The 20,719-nt window shown below is 47.5% G+C and overlaps 1 protein-coding gene across 11 annotated transcripts in view; it reads right to left on the reverse strand.

Moving 5' to 3' along the window:
* Positions 1-20,719, reverse strand: part of LPP (LIM domain containing preferred translocation partner in lipoma) — a 438,751-nt gene that overhangs the window by 395,085 nt on the left and 22,947 nt on the right. For 7 of the 11 annotated variants that reach the window (XM_065557534.1, XM_065557541.1, XM_065557545.1 and 4 more), the window contains exon 2: positions 10,955-11,069. The gene's annotated coding sequence lies outside the window, so the exon portion shown is untranslated. Of the gene's footprint in view, positions 1-6,146; positions 6,334-6,399; positions 6,442-10,954; positions 11,070-20,719 lie in introns of those variants that run through there. The other 4 variants (XM_065557537.1, XM_065557539.1, XM_065557547.1 and 1 more) reach the window with 4 other exon arrangements.

The following is a 20,719-nucleotide window of genomic DNA, read 5'->3' on the forward strand; positions in this document are numbered from 1 at the left end:
CCATTTTAAAGACAGGGAAATAAGGCACAGAGTTTAAGCGATCTGAAGCACCGAGCCCCCAGAAAGCTACCAAAGTACACCGCTACCTCAATGTAACGCGACCCGATATAACACAGTAAAGCAGCACTCCAGGGGGGCGGGGCTGTGCACTCCGGTGGATCAAAGCAAGTTCGATATCACGCGGTTTCACCTATAACGCGGTAAAAATTTTTGACTCCCGAGGACAGCATTATATCAGGGTAGACGTGTATGTGGGAGCTGCAGGTGCTCCAGCCATTAGGGACTTGCTCAAAGTCACACAGCTAGTTAGGATCAACACCAGGATCAAAACATCCATTGTTGTTATTACAACTATTAACTATTTGGATTGTGGTAGCGTCTAGGGACCTCATCGACAGACCAGGACTCCACCGTGCTAGGCGCTGTACAAACACAGAACAGAAACCATGAGACGATGTTTCAGGAGATGTAACATTCTAGAATCATCTGATACTTTTTAATAGCACTTATCCGTCCACTATCCTGATTAACACACTACATATCGCGTTACATGCTGTAAACCTGTAGGCTTCATTATACGCTGCATTAGGATAGAACATCGACTGCTTTTAAAGGCAACCTGCTTGCTTGCCCTGTGCTGAATGTTCTAGTTGGCCGGTGACCAACTCCTAGTGTAGTATATACAGTTCTGTGACTGTGTGTGTTATTCTGCAACATTATCCTATGAGTAATGGAGTACTGGGCAAGGTTACACAGCTGAAGAGATGAGAAAAAAATTCCATGACCCCTACAACGTGGCTTTTTCAAGCAGCTGAGCTTTGGGGCTACGGTTTTCAAAAGTGACTAGTGATTCTGGAGGCTTCATTTTTGCGGTGCCCAGCTTGAGACACCTGAAGGTGGCCTCGGCATTTTCTGAAAATCAGCAACCTTTAAGAGGTCCCAGGACTTGTCGACACGGAGCCGCAATGCGCCCCAGAGGGGTGTGACTTCTTAAGTGCACCAACGTGATGGCTGCACATTAACTGGCCCAAACTAAAAGTGCCCTAGTGCACATTAATGTAGCACTGTAGTAAAACCTGAGGCCCCCTTAAATCACTGGTTCTTTTGAAAATATTGGTCTTTTGTTTTTAACAACAGTCGCTTTCCTGGTAAAAATACCTCCTTAAGAAGCCCTACAGAGATACACAGTTTTCTTGTGGCTCAACTTCAGCATCAGGAGTCAAGATATTTAAAGTCTATTCCTGACTCTGACACAGACCCACTGTGTGACCTCAGACATGTCACTTAACCACTATCTGCAATGTGTATTGGTACACTGGGCTGATAAATACTTTCCTGTCTTTTAGGGGTGTGGCAAGCCTGTGTTATTTGTAAATCCCTCCCGGACAGAAAGTGTCACAATTGTACATATTTCATGACTGATGATGGAAAGCTTCACCCCCAGAACAATAGACGATTCCTTCCATTTTAGCTGGAGCACCCTCACATTTCCCATGAAATCACCTTTTACTAAAGATGAGCCAATTGACTACAAGCTCTTGCTGGTAGTAAGAGTTTGGGGTTTTTCTGGTTTTTTTTAAAGGCACATGGATTGGTACCAAAGACGAGGCCCCATTGTGAAATGACTGACGTTCCCATGCAAACAATCCATTGGCAAAGTTCAAATGCAAGTGAAATGACTAGTTGTTAAAATGCTCTTCAATTTCATGGCAATTTGCCAAGGAAAAAATTACACACATAATGCACTATTTCATTGATTGTTTTCTATTTCTTAACATCCATTTCCTCCCCTCCCCCCCCCCCCCCCCCCCCGTCCCCACATCTTTTTGGTTTTAATTTCAACAGATAACAATTCTTTTTTTAGAAAAAAAATTGCCTACACTGATGACGAGTGATTTATCTGAAGAACAAAAACTATACAGAAGGGAAGCAGCTGCCCCAGTGGACGGCTCTGCTGGAACTGGTCTTTGCGATATCTGCAGAGTAGGAACTTGACAAGGCACAACCAGCCCAGAGCAAGAACCAGCTTCCTTCCTAGCACAGGGTGCCAGCTGGATGTTAGAAAAGTCTTTAAAGACTGATGAGTCTCAATATTGTGCCCCCTCTACCAAGCAGTAGCAGATTTGGGGACTTTGCAGGTCAGGTTCCTACTGGAGGAGGAATTGGTGATGCACAGTCTGGGTATGTTCCTAGTGCAACTTCTTCATTTACACCAGTCCTTGAACAGAGGTGGTCAAAAACGGCACACAAGCGGTTTCAGACCTCTCATCCCAAACACCAATACCTGGTTCCCAAGAAAGCAATCCAGCCCCAAGAATTGATTCTATTAGACAGATGAAGGCAGACAGTCAACTCTCCACAAAAGAACCAGATCACAAAGCTAACAACAATACAGCTTTTCTTCAAAGCCTGTACACTGCTCACAGCCTAAGAAAAAAAAACTTTTAAGCTTAAGTAACATCACTACCTGGTAATTATTGATATAACGATACGTTGCTGGGATCACATCATCCTATACTGACAACAGGTGTCAGTGGTATTAAATACTCGCAGATTTCAGTTTGCCTTTGAGGAATCGCTGCATTAATTTTCAGTGGGAATGTAATTTTACTAGTAAGAAAATAATACTTTATAAGTAATAGCACTTTTCAGCCTAAGGTTGCAAACTCCAGCTACCTGGATCAGAAGGCGCTTAACATACGGGAGAGGATTGGCTGGTGGGAATCAGGATATCTGTGGTTTATTTCCAAATTTCCCATGCTGCCTTGGCTATGTCACAGACGCCATGTGCCTGAGTCTCTACATCGAGGATAACAATACCTCTCCTGGCTCACTGGCTTGACTCAATATTTGTTAAGGATTCTGAAATCTTCAGTTACAGTGGTGCAAAGTACCATTACAAAGACACAATCCGGGACCATAACTCTGCCATCCAGCCTATGCAAGTTGATAGATTCTCCACCCCTTTCATATCGTAATGCGCCCATCACCTTGGTACCTGGGTGTTGTCCCCTTACGTCCACCAGGAAAGTTTTAAAGGTTCCCAAGCTAGCATAGCTCAGTACATTTTTATTCTTCCTGTAGCACCTGAGTTATTACTGTGCAGCGATAATAACAGAACGCTTTTCAGTGGTTTGAGCATTGGCCTGCTAAACCCAGGGTTGAGAGTTCAATCCTTGAGGGGGCCATTTAGGGATCTGGGGCAAAAATCTGTCTGGGGATTGGTCCTGCTGTGAGCAGGGGGTTGGACTAGATGACCTTGGAAGGTCCCTTCCAACCCTGATAGTCTATGAATGCAGCATCGTCCTGTGCCCGGCGAGCCCGGGACTGTTCTATTATCACTCCACCAGGCTGCAGCATGGAGATGAAGCACAGCGTACGAGCCAATTCCCCCCCCCACGCCCCGGAAGACAAAGCAAGTCCTCGGCACTCAATACATCATTTAAACCTGCTGAGCCTGCCCAGAAACGCTTCAAAACACATCTACAAGGAGCTCTGTAAACACGTTGACGTGCAAGCCCAGAGGGCGGAGTCGTTAATCAGGCACACTCTCTGGACGGCTGGGCCCCAAGAGTTGTCCTAACTCACTAGGCTTTCTTTAATGGCTCCATGCACGGAGCTCATGCAAACCCTTGACGAGGCATCCATCGTAGAGCCTGATGACCATCAGTGATGACAGGGTTCGCCTGGTGTCTTGAAAGGTGGGCTGGACTGACTGCTCTGGGAGGCGGCAGTCCTCTGGTTATCCACCCACCTGGACAGTGGCAGAATCAGCTGCTCCCAGGTGCTGCCTTGCTCAACAGGTCTGAGCCCAGACATGGAAAAAGGTCAACTGCGAAGTGAGAGGGGCGATCAGCCTCCATGGACCAGTTAACCCTCATGCCCGCCCAGCGTGCGCCCTCATGGCATTGAGATGCAGCAAGTCATCCACCGCGAGATGGAGCAGCGTATAAAAACGTCACACCATCTTTGTGCTCATACAGCTGGCAAAAGAACCTAACAACTTGGCTCTCCTGATGAAATGCCTTTTTCCTCTCTCTCTGGTATTGCCTTGGGGCCCAGGTCTAATCCAATAGCCTAGCGAGGCCTCACTGCCTTGCTCATTTTCTCTTCCGACAAGCAGTGAGGGGGGCAGGGGAGAATCAGATGAACAATGTGTCACCATTCTTGCCCTGGCACAAATCTGATTCCCCCCCCCCGCCCCCAAAGCCCCAGCCTCAGCATCCACTGGTTGGAGAACACTGGTTGGAGAATTTTGGGCCCACTCTTGCATGGGGTCACAACAGATTTCCAAGTGCGACCCAAAGTGGGGACGTGAGCTTGGCTTTCCTGAGGAGTGATGCAGGCCCATGCGCGCTTGGCTGGAGGGATCTCTCCTCTTCCACCCAGAAGAATGACTGAATGACAGACGTGTTTGGCAGTGAAATGACATCATACTTTGCAGAAACCTACAAGGCTCAGGAGTGAAACACACAAAGCACAGCACACCAATGACATTGAAAGCATTCAGTCGCACTGGTGGAAAGCAGGTTTATATAAACACATACAGAGAAGGAAGGATGGTCTTTTGGTTAAGGTATTGGACTGGGATTCAGAAGCTATACAGTCTTTGGGACTATAACTCGCTCTTACTATATTGCTATAGTGCAGTGGGTTTCAACCTTTTTTCATTTGTGGACCCCTACAACAATTCAAATGGAGGTGCGGACCCCTTTGGAAATCTTAGACAGTCTGCGGACTCCCAGGGTCCGCAGACCGCGGGTTGAAAGCCACGGGTATAGTGCACAGCACAAGGGGGCATCCATTTCAGTTACGGCCTTTACGAGCTGCAGTGATATCAATGATACATTGAAAATCAACAAAGGTTTAAACGCAACTGAGATTTGCCAACTCCAAACACAGTCAGTGTCTGCAAGATTGTGCCCAGCAAGTCCTTTGGCCTCTTTACCCTGATCATTCAGGGGCTGACCACCCTTTGAGTCATACCCTACTCTCGACACAAACTAAAGTAGATGCCCATTTGATGCCAAGGATGATCACGTCAGTTGTCCAGCTGAGTTAGCACCAATGCAAATCTTCCCTGAATTAAAAAAAAAAAGGATAATTTTTTTAAAAACCTTCATTCTAGCTCTACACTTTAAAATGGGGAAAGTATGATGAAAACAGACTCAATCCGTCTATCAATTTACTAGCTGGACAAAAGATATAGATATCCGTGATCACAACCAGTGATTTAAACCCCTCCCCATTCATGCCCCTCCCAAACTCAAAGATTTAGGACACTTCTCTCCATCAGAAGCGCAGGACTCACTGGCGTTCAACCCATTCAGAATCAACGTTGAAAGCTCTCCCCCTCGTCTCTGGGCAGAAAGAAATCACACTGCACATGCTGCAGACTAATGAATCCAAAAGGCAATAAGAATAGAGGGACAAATTCCAAACTCCTGGGCATGGCTTTAGAGGCCACAAATAAAACAGGGAACAAAATGCTCCAGGTCTTTTTAGCGCGGACTTTCTGGATGAACTGTAGCTTCCTTTCAGGAAAGGGAGGGCTGGGGGAAAATCAGACAGCTGTAATATCGGACAGATTATATACTCACACTAAAGAGGAAAACATAAAAAGCTATACACTAAAAACTTGGGAGGAAAAAAACCTCAGCCCGTTAAAACACTTAAACTTCTTCCTGCTGCACAATAAATGTAGTTGAATATTAACTTTCACAGCAAATATACCTGCAGGTTAGATAGCCCCATTAATACCCGCAGTTGCTTATGAGACCGAAATTGCACATAAGCTGTGTTTTACCTGCTGAATGCTACTCTAGGCGTATACGTCTTTCACTCTACAGTTCTCTACTGTCCTGCTGCATCAACCTGCAGAACCAAGGGACTGAGGTGGAGCCTGTTTAAAGGATCTTTTCATCTACATCCAAACATTAGGCCCTCAAATAATGACAGAGCCTGGGGGTTGATTTTGAGATGGATCCACTAGGTAATGCTCATTGATGCTGGAGGTCTCTTTCTCTCTGACTCCTGCTCAACAGACCAGGTTACAGGACATAACACGCTTCACCTCCTCCCCCAACCAACCCATCTGACTAAACAAAAACCCAAGTCCCTTGCTTCTGCAATAACCACGTACTTACTGGCGTTCAGATGCTCCCCCCTAACGCGGATGGCATTAGGAACGCGATCCAGGAGCAAGAGAGCTGAAAACGGACGACAACTGGCTTCCAAAACAAGGGGAAAAGAGAGTTAAAAAAAACCTTACTCCAGGAATTCAAACCCTGCTTCCACCAAACCCTGAGTCACCTCCCCTCCCCTTCCAATAGACCAGTGCGATGGGTAAACATTTCCAAATATGGAGATCAAGACTCCAAAGGATGTCAAAAAAATCACCCTTCTCTCCCTAGCTTTGCCACTTGGACGACTTGCCCATCTTGAGACAGAATTCTGCGTGGTGTGTGAATTATTAACTCCACGGAATGCACACCACGCTGCATGCCCCACTAGCATTGCAGTTCTTGGGTCTGCACTTGGGAAGCTCCCGGCTCGAAGTGCAACATGCTGAGTGGATTTAATTCCCTTTGCAACGGTGTACTGGGGAGAAAGCGACCAATCGACGAGGGACAGGTCAGCAGCATTTTCGCTGGCATATTGCTACGAACATTATCGGCCTTTGCTGGTGCCACGCCTCCTCCCTGGAAGAGACTGTATCAGCAAAAGATGCACCACACCGTGGGTAGGCAGCCCAGCGTCCCCTACATCACCGATGGCTGCAGTGCCTTGTGGGACTTCACTGCAGGGTACTGTGGGATATCAACACTCCTCTTGGGGAATTGTGGGAGCTTGGGGTCAAGTTCCCACAATTTGCAGGAGGCCAAAGCAGATCTTTTGTAGGTTTAAAAAAACCCAACGTCACTTAGAGGGGACTGGGTAGATTCGGCCTCCGTGCCAAGACATCAACACACAGGCAGGTCCTTAGCAGCAGGCAGAGCAGGGCACAGCCGAAAAGCTCACCAGGGAAGAGATGAGCATGATCCAAACCATGGGCGGTGCCAGCAGAAGAGAGAGCATGGGATAGCTCAGTGGTTTGAGCATTGGCCTGCTAAACCCAGGGTTGTGAGTTCAATCCTTGAAGTGGGCCATTTAGGGATCTGAGGCAAAAAAAAACTGGTCCTGCTAGTGAAGGCGGGGGACTGGACTTGATGACCTTTCAAGGTCCCTTCCAGCTCTATGAGATAGGTATATCTCCACTCCCCGGCATAGCAAACCCTCAGGGGAGCATTCCCAGACGCACACATCTCAGGCCAAAGCATTTGTTTTGGATCTCAGACCCGTGGCGGTTCCCCGAGGTGTCTCCAGGGGAAACGTGACCTAGGTTTTATTACATTTGAAAAAAAAACACAGAGGTCGGATATCCCCTCTCAGCAGGCTCTGCCAATGGAACCGAAGCTGCGGGAATCCCATGTAGCGGGGTGTATAGTGCCAATGCACTACGAGGGATGGCGGAGGGAGGGTTAGAGCTGTCTGGATCAGCCAACAAGAGGGAGCACGGCTAGGCCAACGGGGACTTGGGCTGGTGCAGTGCTCGTCCCACGTGGCCTCCGTGCGGCAATCCTACGGAGCCTGGCTGGATTTTAAAGCTGTCCATCCCTGGCAGAACCGCTCCGACAGCGTAAGAGGCCGGTGGGTATGAATGCTGCGGGCCCACCAGCACGAATCTCCCTTCGGGTGCAGCTGCTCCATGGCTGAGAGGGAAGCGGATCCCCACACCTGGGCCCAAGGGGGAAACCCAGACTGAAAACGTCTATAACCCTTCTGTCTGGGGAGAGAGAGAACCTCCCACCCCGAGCTCACGGCTGCAGTCAGCAGCTTGACTGAACATACAGAATTTGAGGAATGTGCAGTTCAGACCATTTCCAACAGGAACGGGCTGTAGAGCTGATGTTACCATCGGGTTTTTTTGTTTTGTTTTTTTAAACAAGATGCTGTCAGATTTCTAGGCACTGAACTCCAACGCTGGGTTTGCCCATGTACGGCCAATCAACTTTAAAAAGTGATATTTTTTAATACAGCATTTGGTTTTAACCAAAACATCACCAAGGGTTCTGGAGGGGCATTAAGGGATCCAGGGGCCAAGACAGAGTGGAAGGAGGGTCCAGTGGTTAACAGAGCTAGACGGGGACCTGAGAACCCCAGGTTCAATTCCTTGCTCTACCACAGATTTTCGGTATGGTCTTGGGCAAGTCACTTAGCCTCTCTGTGTCTCAGTTCCCCATCTGTACAATGGAGATAATAGCAATGTCCTATCACACAGGGTGTCGTGAGGATATACATCTGAACTGCTAAGATACTGCAGTGATGGGGGCCAAATAAATACCTAAGATAGGCAGTGAAGGGCACCAAGGCCTCCAGGGATCAAGGTTATGATAGTTCTGATGTCATGGGAGATGGAGAACATGAGCTCCTTTGCTCTGGAGAAACCAGAGTTCTCTTCCCTGTTAGTAAGAGAATCAAATATAACTTAATGCCATTCCCACTGCACAAAAAGCTTGACGAGGCAGAATGCACACACAAAACAGAGATGCACACAAACACACACCCCTCTTTAAATGTAAGGAGACTTAACATGAGCAACCACTAATTCAAAGGGCAGTGAACGGAATGCACGACAGCACTTTGTTATCAGATGGAAGATGGGACAGGTTGCTGGTTTAGGTCTTTCCTGGGAGGTGGCTGTTGAATTACTTTTTTAAAACCCAATGACGACACTCAGAGGTGCCAGCTGCACTTGTCTTTGACATGGGAGCCAGGCGCCTTCCTAATGCACCAGTGCCGTATGTGGTAGTCTATACCATCCGATTCAAGGGCTCACCCCCTGGTATCAGGGGGAGCAGGCTCTCTGCCCTGGTGGTGATGAAGACCACATCAGTGCCTGGATAGATTTTGTAAAACCGCCTGCCCAAGGAATGCAGAGCAAGACACCAGGAAGCACACGAAATGGGCAGCAGAAGCCTCGGAGCGCCAAGCACGGAGAGCAGCGAGGAGGGTGTTAGAAAAGCTGTCACAGGATCCTCTGTGGATCAGGACTCAGAGCACAAATAGGCTGAGGTCCCCAGGAAAAGAGCCGGCAACATTTAACGAGCACCACGTGCCATCACTCTGCCTGCGTCTGCCGAGAGGAGAAATATCAGCTTGAGAGAGAAATCACCCACCTGCCCTACCAACCATGAGAGGAACGCAGGCTGCAGTGAGTGGGGGGCTAAGGCAAGGAATCCCGGAGGCACGCGGGCTGTTAACGCGCCCGTCTGATTTACACAGGGGCTGGCAGGACATGATTTACAGCCACTTGGCCCGCAGCATGGGATCAATGGGTCCGTGACCTTACAGAGAAGGGCTGGACTCTCAACCAGAGATAATGTATCAAGAGAAAAACGGGCTGAGAGCCGGGGACCGAACCCATCCTGGTCAAGTTAATGATCCGGGGTGGCAGGCAAGATTAAACGATGCCAATTCGATTGGAATAAAGTGCTCATCTCCCCTGAAAGAGTGAACCACATAAACAACCAGTATGGCGCCTTGAGAGCGCTTGCAAAGCATCGCATTACATGCAGATAAGTGCATCGTCCTTTTATGACATGAGCATATTAGACACCAAAATGCCCCCAGGGCCTATTCACCATCCACACTTTCCTGGGCAGCTCTGAGGATCTCCCCCTATTTTCCTTGCTCCAATTTTACCTGACTCTTTGCGTTACTACGTTGCCTATTTAGCCTGACAGCTCTTCTGTCTTCAAGGAAGACTGCAAGGCATCTAAGCACACCGGGGAGAAATTCTGACCAGACAGAGATCACTGATGTACAACGCAAACTGCTCCTTCCCTGCACATGCCCAGTCTGTGCTGGCCTGGGAAGCAAAAGCCCGGGGACTGAAAAGAAAAAAAATCCACCCCCAGCCCCCTGCACGGCAGTACAGATCACTAACAGTAAGTCACTGGGTCAGGCCATGACCAATTTCACCTAAATGACATTACGTAACCAGCATCCCTCAGTACATTTGATTCATAACCGTCTCCACAGACACAGCGCACCAGCGGCAACACCCGCACACCACTGGGGGCTTCAGCAGTGTCACGGGGAGATGCAGGGCGAACACCAGGCCCTCATGCAGAAAGCGAGGATCTAGTGCATTTCAAAAGCAGCTGTCAGATTTGCGGACTGAAACTATGCGCTGTCAAATGTGCTAACGCAAAGGTGTGCAACTGCTCCCATTTGCAGTCAAAGGCAAATACTGGGTCACAAAGAATTAATACAGACAGAAGTCACAGAAAAGCAGGAGCTGGCTTTGATCATCTTGGCCAGAAGCATTTCCCTAGGAGGCTGCATCGTAGCTCTGAAATGGCTCCATATTCAGAGAGCACATGTGTGCACGCATACAAATACTTTACACACACGCAAACACAGATGATATATGATGCATATGTGCGCACGCATGATAAACTTTATATATCACACGCATCACTGTGTACTGCACATACATGTTTCATCTATATCCACACTGCTACATTTTCTGTATTTACATATACACCACACACACACACACACACACACACACACATATATCATGGACACATCTGGTATCAGCCCTCAGCACACCCACTTCAGCGAGCACAATAGAAGCTCTAAAATTCTACTCAGCCCAGGGTTCTGAACATGAATAACTTTTCAGAGGTTCTGAGCACCTGCTCCCCCACCACAGAAAGCACCGAGTGCCAGGGCATTCAGCACTGCAAAAAGTTAGTGCCTGTGTCTCAAAACTTCAATGAGCCTCCTCTCTCCATTAAGTGACTGATTCCTTATGAAAAATCACAAACGAGGGTCTAGAGTTGGAAGTCCTGGGGAGAAACCAGCACCGAATTGCCCGGGTTGCACAAGAAATAGGTCTACGTACCAGTTCTGGCGCTGAACACTCCTGGATGACTGCAGAAAGGCACTTTAAAGATATTCAGGGTTTCTTCCTTCCGAAGTCTCTTCCTGAGTCACAACTCTGGATTTCTTTCCCAGCCCTGGAAAGAGAGACAATTAATCCCCGTGATGAACAGGCCTCTCTACAATTATTTTCCAAAGCTTGCAGTTTAAACCACACTACTTCTGGGATGTTTCGCACATTTCCCTTGTACTGCAAAATCAGATGGAGGTTTAGTATGTGGATTCCACCGTCTGTACGTCCTGAACGGGATTACAGCTAGTGCCAGCCAGGACAGTGAGTGAAGCAGACTTTCGAGGCACCATGCTAACAAAGCATGCTAACTTCTGAGAAGAGGGGGAGGAAAAGGAGACAAAAATGATGTTGGGGGGGGGAGGGGTGAATATGATCAGCTGGCAAGCGTATCTGGGCTGCTCTGTTGCTGTTAAACTCCACCTTATCCATTTAGGGGGCCGGATGTGATCCTCAACCCCAACAGTTTCCACGGTCAGAGTAAGACACACACGGAAATACTTTTAGTGCACTTTGGGGACCAATACGGTTGATCATCCACAGGAGTAAAGTAAGGACACCAGCGGAGAAGCTTTTATCAGCCTTTCCCTTTCCTCCTCGGCTGGATCCACATCCCGGGTCCTCTTGCTACGGGTCTGCAGCTCCAAAGTGAACCTGACTCAATTCCTGTACATTTCACTTTGCTGCCCTTCTAGTAGAAGCCCTGAAAACTCATGATGGTGTCAGTTTCACCCTTGCATCAAATGTAAGCGGAGTTGTTCTTTAGCAGTCAGAGCAGGGCACTGGGAGTCAGGAGTCCTTTTTCTAATCTTGGCTTTACCACTCCAAGTGTGGCCAACCCCCATGACCGATGTGTTGGCGTGTGGTACGCTGAGACACACCACTAGCGTTCCTCAGGCTGCATAGTTTCCATTTGTGGCTGTGATGCTAGAACCCACTCAGCTGAGGCTTGCAATTCTCTCACCTGTGCTACGTACAAGGAAACCTTTTTCTATCACAAGTAGTAAAACCCCAGTGGTTACAGCTAGACCGTTTGCAGTAATGCAAGAGGAAGGCACCTCGTTTTCCCACAAACAGGACACCTCTTCCATTGCTTCCACAGCAGGACTGTCAAGGGTACAGATTCCAAAGGGAGGATAATTTCCTTCCCCTCCCATTTGCAAACTATCCTTGTTAAGAGTAAAAAGCAACAGAGGGTCCTGTGGCACCTTTGAGACTAACAGAAGTACTGGGAGCATAAGCTTTCGTGGGTAAGAACCTCACTTCTTCAGATGCAAGTAATGGAAATCTCCAGAGGCAGGTATATATCAGTGTGGAGATAACGAGGTTAGTTCAATCAGGGAGGGTGAGGTGCTCTGCTAGCAGTTGAGGTGTGAACACCAAGGGAGTACATTTCACTTTGCTGCCCTTCTAGTAGAGTAGTAGAACTCCCTTGGTGTAGTAGAGTACTAGAACTCCGTTGCTGCCCTTCTAGTAGAGTAGTAGAACTCCCTTGGTGTTCACACCTCAACTGCTAGCAGAGCACCTCACCCTCCCTGATTGAACTAACCTCGTTACCTCCACACTGATATATACCTGCCTCTGGAGATTTCCATTACTTGCATCTGAAGAAGTGAGGTTCTTACCCACGAAAGCTTATGCTCCCAGTACTTCTGTTAGTCTCAAAGGTGCCACAGGACCCTCTGTTGCTTTTTACAGATTCAGACTAACACGGCTACCCCCTGATACTTGTTAAGAGTAGTTTGTTTCTGCACCGATAGCCTGATGCTACAATGCTGACATCAAGGGGTGTATTTTGCCACTGGTTTCAATAGGAGCAGACCCCCTAGTGTGGAAAAGTCGTTAATGTGCATTGGACGCAGTCCTGCAATGGACTGAGCACTCTTCCCTGATCCACCCAGAGCACTTAGGCATGTGCTCAACTTTAAGCACCGTGAGTGGTACCACTGAAGTCAATGGGACTATTCACGTGCTTAAAGCTAGACACACTGATGAGGCCTCAGCAGGACTGCTGTGTCCAATTCTGGGCACCACGCTCCAGGAATGATGTGGACAAACTGGAGAAAGTCATGAGGAGAGCCACGAAAATGAGGAAAGGTCTAGAAAACATGACCTATGAGGTGAGATTGAAAAAAAATGGGTTTGTTTAGTCTGGAGAAGAGAAGACTGAGGGGGGGCATGATAACAGGCTTCAAGTACATAAAAGGCTGTTACAAAGAGGAGGGTGATAAATTGTTCTCCTTAACCACAGAGGACAGGACAAGAAGCAATGGGCTTAAATTGCAGCAAGGTAGATTTAGGTTGGACATTAGGCAAAACTTCCTAACTGTCAGGGTGGTTAAGCCCTGGAACAAATTACCCAGGGAGGTTGCGGAACGCCATCCTATGAGATTTTTAAGAGCACGTTAGACGAACACCTGCCAGGGATGGTCTAGATCTAGACAATACTTGGTCCTGCCTCAAGACAGGGGACTGGATTAGATGACCTATCAAGGTCCCTTCCAGCCCTACATTTCTACGGTTCTTTGTGCTTTGCTGCACTGGGTCCAAGCACTCAGCACCTTTCAAGATCAAAGCTAGTATGCTCTCCCTGTGACTCAGCCCAGCACTGATGCATCTCAGGATCTGACTCATGGTCAGGAACAAGAGACATCAGAGTTATCAGCCTTCCTACTGCTTACTGCAGGCGTCCCCAGACCTATAACTTAAAACAGGCAGGGCCAAGCCACAGACAGACTACACTAGCCTAAAATGCAGCCCATTACTGGCCTCTTCAACTTATTGCACGGTATAGACCAAGATGAAAAATTGCAGACTGTTGTTGCGGATGAACTCAGCCAACGGGCAAATTCTCTCCATCCATCAAAGAGGAGACAAGTACAAGCAAATATTAGGGTTGTGTGTGTTTACATTTCATGTAAAACTGATGTAGAGTTATACTCAATTTAGGTGCTGCCCATCGGCTCCTGGCAAGATGCCCTGAGATCTTATCTGCAACGGGGAAATCTACAGAACATTCCCCACTCGTTCTAATATTGGTTTAGCTGAGCCAGCATTAATGCCAGCGGGAGCCCAGCCGTAGACAATGCTCCTGTGACCAGACCTGGTTTTAAAACCGTTCCCATCAGACTTTGCGTGCAGGAGATTTAACTAAAAGGTTTTTTAAATGTTACCACTGCGTACAGACACTAGTCTGCCGCTGGGTCCCACGTGTTTAGTCAACTGGGAGTCGGCTGTTTATTCATTCATTCTGGGTTTGTGCCACAGGACAGTCTCCTGGCCTCAGACCTCTTGTCTGGGGTGTTGTTTGCCACAGCCCATCTTCCTTTTTTTTTTTTGGGTGCCCAACATAACAAACCTGATGGCTGGTGCTCCAGATTTTCTGAAAATAAAACCCCTTTGTCTCGTGTGTTGGACACTCAAAAATGGAGGCACCCACCATCACGAAATCTCAGCCATTAAAGTGGCAATTGTCAAAACTATTTTATGATGTAGCAGCCTTTTAAAAAAAATAATCTCATTCACTCTTCTGCTAATTCACAACATTTATCCATTCTAAGGCCTGGTCTACAGTTGAAAGCCTTACTGGGGTCACTATTTTGGTTAGGGGGTGTGATTTATTTTTTTAAACTGAAATAGTGATGCCAGTAAAAGTCCTGATGTAGACACAGTTACACTGGTATGAAGATGCCTTATACCAATGTAGGTTACTCCCCTTCCGGTAAAGAATAGCGGTACTGCTGTAACCACGTCTGCGCTAGAGGGACTGTACCGCCTTTAGCTACACCGATACAGTTAAAATGATGTGTAGACAAGCTCTCAACGAGTTAGTTATCAGTGTGAATTAACAAGGGTCTGTTGGTGTATGATTGACAGGTGCCTAGAGAGGAGGGGGGGGGAATTAATTCCCCTCCCTTTGTCCCTAGACTTCAATCCACCTCAATCTGACTTTTTTGTTTGGAATGAAAAAACGCTTTAAAAATCTGGAGGATTTAGGACGATACAATCTTACACTTTAACCCACGTGGTGTCCAGTGCTTGGGATTCATTGCCAAAATCTTCAAGATTAGGTTCCTAAATATAAATGGCCTAATTTTCAGAACTGCTATGTTTCTTTAGCTTCCATGGACTTGAATGACGGGTTTCAGAATAGCAGCCGTGTTAGTCTGTATCCGCAAAAAGAACAGGAGTACTTGTGGCACCTTAGAGACTAACAAATTTATTAGCGCATAAGCTTTCATGGGCTACAGCCCACTTATTCGGATGCATAGAATGGAACATATAGTGAGGAGATCTATATATACACATACAGAGAACATGAACAGGTGGGAGTCGTCTTACCAACTCAGAGGCCAATTAAGTAAGAGAAAAAAAACTTTTGAAGTGATGGACTTGAATGAGATTCCAGGATATTCAGCACTGCCGAAAAACCAGGCCGCTTACCTTTTGGTGCCAGAACATTGATTGCGGAGCCTATAGCAAGCAGGTCGGTTTGATATTTCAGAGCATTATGATTAGGCCTATCAGGTATGAGGGCCCAGTCTTGCCAACAATTACACATTTGGGTAACTTCATGTGTTCATGTGAACAGGGCCACTCAGTTACTCACCAAGTAACTGTTTGCAGGACTGGGTCCTTATTAAGTTTTATTTGGTTTCTGTGTTTATTAGGTTCTATTATTTTATACACATTGACAATAATAATTTTTCTAAAAAGAATTCAATAAAAAAGGATCATGCAAAAAATATAACCTGGAAGTGGGGTTTTTATTGGGGTTTTTTTTGGATGATGATTTTCTTCTGCCAACAGCCAACCCTTGTTGGGGAGTGAATCGAGTCAAAGAGTGACAGTTACCACTCACTTGCTGCCTTCTCGGAGGGGGGGTTGCTGCAGAAAACCAGGAGGCCAGACACTCCACTGGTGCAAATCAGCACCGTTCCATTGAAGTCAATGCCAATTTACGGCAGTGGAGGAGGTAGCTCTGGATTTCCACCCATGATCAAGTGCACGCTCTCCTAATCTATCCTGCCCAGCACCGAGCTGTTCTGATAACGATGGCTTTTAAATCAACCACAACCGGAGTGTCCATGTCAGACATGCTGGGACTCACCACCACTGTGCTCTCAGGACATCCTGTGAAAGGAAGGATGATGTCAGAGGCAGTATGGGCCAGCTGCATCAGCTCTGATGGGTAAATTTAGCTCCAGTAAGAGGAGCATCTCACCCACAGGACTTTGCATACATCAGGGCAGGAGAGCTTTCCTATGTAAACCATGACCTCACCTCCATCCTTGCCTGCCGTCCTGAGCCAGCAAACCTGGCTGCAGAACCAAATTACCAAATTTTAACTTCGCCTTTACACTAAAGCTTCAGGTTTACTCCCAATGGTCATAAAATTGTCCCCTCCAAAAAGGGACCTTATAGCTTGATTGCGCAGGGCATTCCTTCAGAGCAGTGCAGAACAGACGGGCTCGGGCTGCACTGGACAAGCACTAGGATGCCCTAGCGAGCCAGACACCCAACGGGAAGGGGCCACGCGAGGGAAAACATTCGTGCCATGAGTGGCTCCTTTCTCCAGCTCCACCCTTCTGTCCCCGCAAGGAAGAAGGGCCGCAAGTTCTCCCTCCCTGCAGTTCTGCAGAGAGAGTGGGGGGCTGGGGTTCTGCAGACCGCTCCTCAAAGCACAGGGCTGCTGTCGTGAGCTGCCAGCTCGTGGGGCCCCAGTATGACGCAGGCCCCGTTGCAGATGGCGTTATTTAAAACGTACACACCGCCGCTTCTGGAGGCTGGTGAGGAAAGGAGGAGAAAGGCAGGAGGGGAGGCTGAGGAGCAAGGGAAACCGAAGTGCATCATGGAAAGGCTCCTGATGAACAAACGAGTGAGCCGGAGGTTCGAAGGAAGCCACCAGAGGGGAGCAGTGAGGAAGGAAAGAGGGATCAGTCATCATGAACCTTGACAGACTAAAAATCATGGGCCTGATTCTGCACTGACCTACGGTTGCCAACAAGAGTCACGCAGGATTTACATCTGTGCGCAACTGACAGCAAAATCAGGCCCTGTATTTTTTTTTTAACCATCTCCCCATCCCCATGTGGCTAATAAACACCCAGATTACTGAAAGAAGATTATTTTCAAAACCGCTGAATTGACTTTTCACCATTTACTGTCTGAATTTCACTTAGGCTAGACACTGTGAACGACACCGGTCAGTTTCACTTGCCTTTCCCCTAGGACTCCTCTCTGCTCCCACAAAGCAACCGGTTGCAGGGTCAAGGTTTCAAAGGGGAATATTTTACAATCCAAAACCAAAAAAGGCTTGCACAGACTATCGTTAATAGGGTAGATTGGGGCATCATTGTGCCAGGCAGTCTACAGACATATAGCAAGAGACAGTGCCCGTCCCAAAAACGTATACACCTCTACCCCGATATAACGCTGTCCTCAGGAGCCAAAAAATCTTACCGCGTTATAGGTGAAACCGTGTTATATCGAACTTGCTTTGATCCGCTGGAGTGCGCAGCCCCGCCCCCCGGAGCACTGCTTTACCGCATTATATTCGAATTCGTGTTATATCGGGTCGCGTTATATCGGGGTAGAGGTGTAATTTAAACAGACAACCCAGACCAAGGGAGGACGGGGAAACTGAGGCACAAAGCGGGGAAGTGACTTGCCCAAAATCATGGAGCAGGTCAGTGGCAGAACCAGGAACAGATCTCCTGACTCCCATCCCAGTGTCTTATTTAGCCAGATCCTATTTAGATTGTAATCTCTTAGGGCAGGGTGTTTGTTTGTATAGCACCTCGTACAACAGGGTTACTAAGACCTACTAGAATACAAGTGAATATAATTTGGAGCAGTGGGGTTTGTGTTAGAAAAAAAATAAATGTTTCTTCATTTGTATGTATTTTAAGCCCTTCAGAACAGAGATTGCCGCTTTCCACATTTGTGTACAGCAATAAGCACAAGACAGCCCTTAAGAACTTACTGCTATAAAACAAATAATTTGGAGGGCTTTTATATGAGATTTTTATTAAAGCAAAATTCTCACTTTGGACCTAACCTACTGGACAATCTTGTTCATTCATGCACTTTCATTAAAGCAATTTTCATTTCACCGGCTCACTCTGATGGGTCACCAGATCTCACAATCGACTTTGATTCCCAACATCACCAACCTTTTGTGAGGTTACGTATTTTTAAAGGCATTATCGTCCATTATCTAAAAAGGAGTATAATCAAAAGGGGGGAGGGATAGCCTGCTAAACCCAGGGTTGTGAGTTCAATCCTTGAGGAGGCCATTTAGGGCTCTGGGGCAAAAAAAATAGTTGGGGATTGGTCCTGCTTTGAGGAAGGGGGTGGACTAGATGACCTCCTGAGGTCCCTTCCAATTCTATGAAAAGGCACTCAGTAGTACCAGTAAATCTCTACATCTGGTTTAGAAATGTCTGTTTCCCTCCACCCCTGAGTAATAGCACAGTGCCCTGGGATGAGTGAACATTAGCTATTCTCTTTCATTTTTACATTTTAATGCTAAATTGTCATAGTTTCAGACTTAGATAGAGCAAGAGGCTTAAAATGAGGTCATCATCAAGCCCCAACACCTACAATAAATGTTCATGATCTTAGTTGCTTTGCTTTATCATCCAACACTCCTCTCCAAAAGCCCCAAGAGCAGGAGGCGGAGACGGATTCTCCAACCAGGCTGATTTTTTTTTTTTTTTTTAAAAGCACAGTCAGCTAGCACCATAATCAATGGATTGCCACCTGTCCCGATCTCCACTAACCCACCCAGGAACTCCATTCGTTCAGCCACAGTCTCAGGCCTGTGAGACTAGCACAGAGTCCAGAGGTCTCTCCTTGGATGCTTCACAATGCAAGCGAGCAAAGTAAGGGTTACACCGAGCCAGCACAGACATAGAACTGGGGCAGATTTTGTTTTCCAGAGAGGCTTTCCACGTTGGGCTGAAGGAGGAGGTTGCGTTTGAACTCCGTGTGCCCTGGAGCCTAGCGAGAACCCGACATGTAGGTAGCTCCAGGGAGGCAAGTTGGAAGGGACAAAGCCCTCTAGCCTGTAACGTGAAACACCCCTGCGCCGTGTCTCCACTGCAGATCTGATGCTTGGCTCATACCTGGAACAGAGCAAAAGGGACAAAAGACCTAAGGCCTGATTCAAAGCCTATGGGAGTCGATGGAAGAACTCCCATCGACCTGAGTGGGCTCTGAAGCCGGCTCCGTGTCTAAGAATGCAGCCTTCCTTCTGAAGTCTCTAACAGTGCCATCTGTCATGTTGGGAATGGCGGGGGATTGCATTAAAGGGTATAATTTGGGTTTAGCAGGAGGGACAGCGCATGGGGCTTGACTCAGCCTTTGCCCCCATGGAGGGAAACGTGTGCGCATAAAAATGTCCACAGGACAGTCATCAGCTTAGGATCACAAAGGAAGCTGAAACCAGCTGCCTCCATCAGGGAAGAGCACAAGTTGAGCAGTAACCCAGCACAGCCCTGTACACTCCTCTCTAATGCATCTCGACACCAATCTGCCGTGGACATTCCAAGGTGGTCGCGTTCCCTCTTCCTCGCAGTCTGACACCTACTGCTGAAATAAAACAAAAGGCCCAGGTCACTGCGATCACCCCTGCAGATCAAAATGGCCCTAGCAATGGAGAACCCCGCGCTTATGTAACAGCAGCAGCAAGAACGGAAAGAGATCACGTTCCTAACCCTCTACCTCAGCGCTTTTGTTGTGAATGGGCCATTGCCCAGTGCAACTGTCACCTGGCAGCCTGCCTCCATCAGCAAAGTGGTAAAGGGACACCTCCCAGATGACACATTGCTTTCCCTTAAGTGTCAGTAAATGACTTCTCCTGGAGGTGACAGGTCTGAGGGGAGCAGAAAAACAACCCTCCTCTTCATGCGTCAGCTATGCAGCATTGCCTAAGCCACACAGAGACGCCTGGTGCTCCAGTCTTCACAGCTGGTTCGGGGTGGGGTTTTCACTAAGGGATGAGCGAAGATTCGGAATGCATACTTCTGGGCATGTTTTGTGCAAGCCAATTAGCCCTGCCGACCTTAATGGGAGCGCCACACATTATCTACCAAAGGAGCCTAATTGTCTGGAGTTTATCACGTCGCGTCTTTCATCGCAGTAGGAAGAAACTATTATTACAATTATTATTTTCTCCTCTCCTGCTAAAAACTCAGCCCCTCTGTCTGTGAGCTGGTTTTGCCTTGGTCTGGACAACTGCATTCTATCCAGCCCATATGATGGGTTTGCACTGCATTTGTATTACTTACTATTCGCACAGCTCCAACGGTGCACTACAGACCACCCTCTGGATCATGACCATTTTGTTCGCTTGGCTTCCTAAAGTAACACTAGCAGTGGAAGGGTCTCTCTGCACCTCCCTTTTGAATCCTGCTCAGAGAGTTGATGAGAAGTATCCAGTGATTTAACTCCTCTCATTCCAACATGAATGATGTAGACCTGCCACAAGTCTCCTCCATAAGGGTGCACAAGCCTTGCTGCCTCAGTTTCTAATTTGGGTTTTATCACAGGCACAGAGGTTCTTTGAACATCTCAGGCGCCCAGTGCAGAGTCCATGACCTCTGTTCAACAGTCTTAGAGACCCAGCTCTAGGGTGACCAGACAGCAAGTGTGAAAAATCGGGACGCGGGGTGGGGGGTAATAGGAGCCTATATAAGAAAAAGACCCAAAAAT

The sequence above is a fragment of the Chrysemys picta genome, chromosome 9 (genome assembly GCF_011386835.1).
Source record: "Chrysemys picta bellii isolate R12L10 chromosome 9, ASM1138683v2, whole genome shotgun sequence".
NCBI classification, from domain to species: domain Eukaryota; kingdom Metazoa; phylum Chordata; order Testudines; family Emydidae; genus Chrysemys; species Chrysemys picta.